Source organism: Taudactylus pleione, unplaced genomic scaffold, assembly GCF_031769625.1.
Source record: "Taudactylus pleione unplaced genomic scaffold, aTauple2 ptg001184l, whole genome shotgun sequence".
NCBI classification, from domain to species: domain Eukaryota; kingdom Metazoa; phylum Chordata; class Amphibia; order Anura; family Myobatrachidae; genus Taudactylus; species Taudactylus pleione.
Genome location: NW_028285585.1, coordinates 282501 through 287500, shown reverse-complemented (window position 1 = coordinate 287500; position 5000 = coordinate 282501). Strand labels below are relative to the sequence as shown.

The following is a 5000-nucleotide window of genomic DNA, read 5'->3' as shown; positions in this document are numbered from 1 at the left end:
GTTAAGAAGTAAATGAGGTCTAAAGTTAATGTTTTTGAGCACCTACAGCCAAAACACACTGGACATGCCCAATCTCGTCTGATCTTGGAAGCTATGCAGTGTTGGGCCTGGTTAGTACTTGGATGGGAGACCACCTGGGAATACCAGGTGCTGTAGGTAATTTTATACTGCCATAACATTCTTTTCTATTACATTTTACATTTAATTTTTTCAACTTATCAATGAATTTCCTTGAGTTAAGAAGTAATAGAGGTCTAAAGTTAATACTTTTGAGCACCTACAGCCAATCCACACTGGACATGCCCAATCTCGTCTTACCTTGGTAGCTGTGCAGTGTTGGGCCTCGTCAGTACTTGGATGGGAGACCACCTGGGAAAACCAGGTGCAGTAGGTAATTTTATACTCCCATAACATTCTTTTCTATTACATTTTACATTTAATTTTTTCAACTTATCAATTAATTTACTTGAGTTAAGAAGTAATACAGGTCTAAAGTTAATGTTTTTGAGCACCTACAGCCAAACCACACTGGACATGCCCAATCTCGTCTGATCTTGGAAGCTATGCAGTGTTGGGACTGGTTAGTACTTGGATGGGTGACTACCTAGGAATCCCAGGTGCTGTAGGTAATTTTAAACTGCCATAACATTCTTTTCTATTACATTTTACATTTAATTTTTTCAACTTATCAATGAATTTACTTGTGTTAAGAAGTAAAAGAGGTCTAAATTTAATGCTTTTGAGCACCTACAGCCAAACCACAGTGGACATGCCCAATCTCGTCTGATCTTGGAAGCTATGCAGTGTTTGGCCTGGTATGTACTTGGATGGGAGACCACCTGGGAATACCAGGAGCTGTAGGTAATTTTATACTGCCAGAACATTCTTTTCTATTACATTTCACATTTAATTTTTTCAACTTAACAATGAATTTACTTGAGTTAAGAAGTAATAGAGGTCTAAATTTAATGCTTTTGAGCACCTACAGCCAAACCACACTGGACATGCCCAATCTCGTCTGATCTTGGAAGCTATGCAGTGTTGGGCCTGGTTTGTACTTGGATGGGAGACTACCTTGGAATACCAGGTGCTGTAGGTAATTTTAGACAGCCAAAACATTCTTTTCTATTACATTCTACATTTCATTTTTCAACTTATCAATGAATTTACTTGAGTTAAGAAGTAAAAGAGGTCTAAAGTTAATGGTTTTGAGCACCTACAGCCAAACCACACTAGACATGCCCAATCTCGTCTGATCTTGGAAGCTATGCAGTGTTCAGCCTGGTTAGTACTTGGATGGGAGACCACCTGGGGATACTAGGTGCTGTAGGTAATTTTATACTGCCATAACATTCTTTTCTATTACATTTTACATTTCATTTTTCAACTTATCATTGAATTTACTTGAGTTAAGAAGTAAAAGAGGTCTAAAGTTAATGTTTTTGAGCACCGACAGCCAAACCACACTGGACATGCCCAATCTCGTCTGAACTTGGAAGCTAGGCAGTGTTGGGCCTGGTTAGTACTTGGATGGGAGACCACCTGGGATTACCAGGTGCTGTAGGTAATTTTATACTGCCATAACATTCTTTTCTATTACATTTTACATTTAATTTTTTCAACTTATCAATGAATTTACTTGAGTTAAGAAGTAATAGAGGTCTAAAGTTAATGTTTTTGAGCACCTACAGCCAAACCACACTGAACATGCCCAATCTCGTCTGATCTTGGAAGCTATGCAGTGTTGGGCCTGGTTAGTACTTGGATGGGAGACCACCTGGGAATACCAGGAGCTGTAGGTAATTTTATACTGCCATAACATTCTTTTCTATTACATTTTACATTTAATTTTTCAACTTATCATTGAATTTACTTGAGTTAAGAAGTAAAAGAGGTCTAAAGTTAATGTTTTTGAGCACCTACAGCCAAACCACACTGGACATGCCCAATCTCGTCTGATCTTGGAAGCTATGCAGTGTTGGGCCTGGTTAGTACTTGGATTGGAGACCACCTGGGAATACCAGGAGCTGTAGGTAATTTTATACTGCCATAACATTCTTTTCTATTAAATTTTACATTTAATTTTTCAACTTATCATTGAATTTACTTGAGTTAAGAAGTAAAAGATTTCTAAAGTTAATGTTTTAGAGCACCTACAGCCAAACCACACTGGACATGCCCAATCTCGTCTGATCTTGGAAGCTATGCAGTGTTGGGCCTGGTTAGTACTTGGATGGGAGACCACCTGGGAATACCAGGTGCTGTAGGTAATTTTATACTGCCATAACATTCTTTTCTATTACATTTTACATTTAATTTTTTCAACTTATCAATGAATTTACTTGAGTTAAGAAGTAATAGAGGTCTAAAGTTAATGTTTTTGAGCACCTACAGCCAAACCACAGTGGACATGCCCAAGCTTGTCTGATCTTGGAAGCTATGCAGTGTTCGGCCTGGTTAGTACTTGGATGGGAGACCACCTGGGAATACAAGGAGCTGTAGGTAATTTTATACTGCCTTAACATTCTTTTCTATTACATTTTACATTTAATTTTTCAACTTATCATTGAATTTACTTGAGTTAAGAAGTAAAAGAGGTCTAAAGTTAATGTTTTTGAGCACCTACAGCCAAACCACCCTGGTCATGCCCAATCTCGTCTGATCTTGGAAGCTATGCAGTGTTTTGCCTGGTTAGTACTTGGATGGGAGACCACCTGGGAATACCAGGTGCTGTAGGTAATTTTATACTGCCATAACATTCTTTTCTATTACATTTTACATTTAATTTTTTCAACTTATCAATGAATTTCCTTGAGTTAAGAAGTAATAGAGGTATAAAGTTAATATTTTTGAGCACCTACAGCCAATCCACACTGGACATGTCCAATCTCGTCTTATCTTGGTAGCTATGCAGTGTTGGGCCTCATCAGTACTTGGATGGGAGACCACCTGGGAAAGCCAGGTGCAGTAGGTAATTTTATACTCCCATAACATTCTTTTCTATTACATTTTACATTTAATTTTTTCAACTTATCAATTAATTTACTTGAGTTAAGAATTAATACAGGTCTAAAGTTAATGTTTTTGAGCACCTACAGCCAAACCACACTGGACATGCCCAATCTCGTCTGATCTTGGAAGCTATGCAGTGTTGGGACTGGTTAGTACTTGGATGGGTGACTACCTAGGAATCCCAGGTGCTGTAGGTAATTTTAAACTGCCATAACATTTTTTTCTATTACATTTTACATTTAATTTTTTCAACTTATCAATGAATTTACTTGTGTTAAGAAGTAAAAGCGGTCTAAATTTAATGCTTTTGAGCACCTACAGCCAAACCACAGTGGACATGGCCAATCTCGTCTGATCTTGGAAGCTATGCAGTGTTGGGCCTGGTAAGTACTTGGATGGGAGACCACCTGGGAATACCAGGAGCTGTAGGTAATTTTATACTGCCAGAACATTCTTTTCTATTACATTTTACATTTAATTTTTTCAACTTAACAATGAATTTACTTGAGTTAAGAAGTAATAGAGGTCTAAATTTAATGCTTTTGAGCACCTACAGCCAAACCACACTGGACATGCCCAATCTCATCTGATCTTGGAAGCTATGCAGTGTTGGGCCTGGTTTGTACTTGGATGGGAGACCACCTTGGAATACCAGGTGCTGTAGGTAATTTTAGACAGCCAAAACATTCTTTTCTATTACATTCTACATTTCATTTTTTCAACTTATCAATGAATTTACTTGAGTTAAGAAGTAAAAGAGGTCTAAAGTTAATGGTTTTGAACACCTACAGCCAAACCACACTAGACATGCCCAATCTCGTCTGATCTTGGAAGCTATGCAGTGTTGGGCCTGGTTAGTACTTGGATGGGAGACCACCTGGGAATACTAGGTGCTGTAGGTAATTTTATACTGCCATAACATTCTTTTCTATTACATTTTACATTTCATTTTTCAACTTATCATTGAATTTACTTGAGTTAAGAAGTAAAAGAGGTCTAAAGTTAATGTTTTTGAGCACCTACAGCCAAACCACACTGGACATGCGCAATCTCGTCTGATCTTGGAAGCTATGCAGTGTTGGGCCTGGTTAGTACTTGGATGTGAGACCATCTGGGAATACCAGGAGCAGTAGGTAATTTTATACTGCCATAACATTCTTTTCTATTAAATTTTACATTAAATTTTTCAACTTATCATTGAATTTACTTGAGTTAAGAAGTAAAAGAGGTCTAAAGTTAATGTTTTAGAGCACCTACAGCCAAACCACACTGGACATGCCCAATCTCATCTGATCTTGGAAGCTATGCAGTGTTGGGCCTGGTTAGTACTTGGATGAGAGACCACCTGGGAATACCAGGTGCTGTATGTAATTTTATACTGCCATAACATTCTTTTCTATTACATTTTACATTTAATTTTTTCAATTTAACAATGAATTTACTTGAGTTAAGAAGTAATAGAGGTCTAAATTTAATGCTTTTGAGCACCTACAGCCAAACCACACTGGACATGCCCAATCTCGTCTGATCTTGGAAGCTATGCAGTGTTGGGCCTGGTTTGTACTTGGATGGGAGACCACCTGGGAATACCAGGTGCTGTAGGTAATTTTAGACAGCCAAAACATTCTTTTCTATTACATTCTACATTTCATTTTTTCAACTTATCAATGAATTTACTTGAGTTAAGAAGTAATAGAGGTCTAAAGTTAATGTTTTTGAGCACCTACAGCCAAACCACAGTGGACATGCCCAATCTTGTCTGATCTTGGAACCTATGCAGTGTTCGGCCTGGTTAGTACTTGGATGGGAGACCACCTGGGAATACAAGGAGCTGTAGGTAATTTTATACTGCCTTAACATTCTTTTCTATTACATTTTACATTTAATTTTTCAACTTATCATTGAATTTACTTGAGTTAAGAAGTAAAAGAGGTCTAAAGTTAATGTTTTTGAGCACCTACAGCCAAACCACACTGGACATGCCCAAT

At 37.7% G+C, this 5000-nt stretch overlaps 1 non-coding gene and 19 pseudogenes across 1 annotated transcript; all 20 read left to right on the top strand.

Moving 5' to 3' along the window:
- Positions 1-40: 40 nt before the first annotated feature.
- Positions 41-159, top strand: LOC148452157 (5S ribosomal RNA; annotated as a pseudogene).
- Positions 160-510: 351 nt separating this feature from the next.
- LOC148452156 (5S ribosomal RNA) lies at positions 511-629 on the top strand (annotated as a pseudogene).
- Positions 630-745: 116 nt separating this feature from the next.
- LOC148452155 (5S ribosomal RNA) lies at positions 746-864 on the top strand (annotated as a pseudogene).
- A 116-nt stretch (positions 865-980) lies between these two features.
- On the top strand, positions 981-1099 carry LOC148452154 (5S ribosomal RNA; annotated as a pseudogene).
- Positions 1100-1214: 115 nt separating this feature from the next.
- On the top strand, positions 1215-1333 carry LOC148452153 (5S ribosomal RNA; annotated as a pseudogene).
- A 115-nt stretch (positions 1334-1448) lies between these two features.
- LOC148452152 (5S ribosomal RNA) lies at positions 1449-1567 on the top strand (annotated as a pseudogene).
- Positions 1568-1683: 116 nt separating this feature from the next.
- LOC148452151 (5S ribosomal RNA) lies at positions 1684-1802 on the top strand (annotated as a pseudogene).
- Positions 1803-1917: 115 nt separating this feature from the next.
- On the top strand, positions 1918-2036 carry LOC148452150 (5S ribosomal RNA; annotated as a pseudogene).
- A 115-nt stretch (positions 2037-2151) lies between these two features.
- Positions 2152-2270, top strand: LOC148452149 (5S ribosomal RNA). Its single transcript, XR_015875025.1, has one exon. It is a non-coding gene; the product is annotated as a 5S ribosomal RNA (ribosomal RNA).
- A 116-nt stretch (positions 2271-2386) lies between these two features.
- LOC148452148 (5S ribosomal RNA) lies at positions 2387-2505 on the top strand (annotated as a pseudogene).
- Positions 2506-2620: 115 nt separating this feature from the next.
- Positions 2621-2739, top strand: LOC148452147 (5S ribosomal RNA; annotated as a pseudogene).
- Positions 2740-3090: 351 nt separating this feature from the next.
- LOC148452146 (5S ribosomal RNA) lies at positions 3091-3209 on the top strand (annotated as a pseudogene).
- A 116-nt stretch (positions 3210-3325) lies between these two features.
- LOC148452145 (5S ribosomal RNA) lies at positions 3326-3444 on the top strand (annotated as a pseudogene).
- A 116-nt stretch (positions 3445-3560) lies between these two features.
- On the top strand, positions 3561-3679 carry LOC148452144 (5S ribosomal RNA; annotated as a pseudogene).
- Positions 3680-3795: 116 nt separating this feature from the next.
- Positions 3796-3914, top strand: LOC148452143 (5S ribosomal RNA; annotated as a pseudogene).
- Positions 3915-4029: 115 nt separating this feature from the next.
- On the top strand, positions 4030-4148 carry LOC148452142 (5S ribosomal RNA; annotated as a pseudogene).
- A 115-nt stretch (positions 4149-4263) lies between these two features.
- LOC148452141 (5S ribosomal RNA) lies at positions 4264-4382 on the top strand (annotated as a pseudogene).
- A 116-nt stretch (positions 4383-4498) lies between these two features.
- Positions 4499-4617, top strand: LOC148452140 (5S ribosomal RNA; annotated as a pseudogene).
- Positions 4618-4733: 116 nt separating this feature from the next.
- Positions 4734-4852, top strand: LOC148452139 (5S ribosomal RNA; annotated as a pseudogene).
- A 115-nt stretch (positions 4853-4967) lies between these two features.
- Positions 4968-5000, top strand: part of LOC148452138 (5S ribosomal RNA) — a 119-nt pseudogene continuing 86 nt past the window's right edge.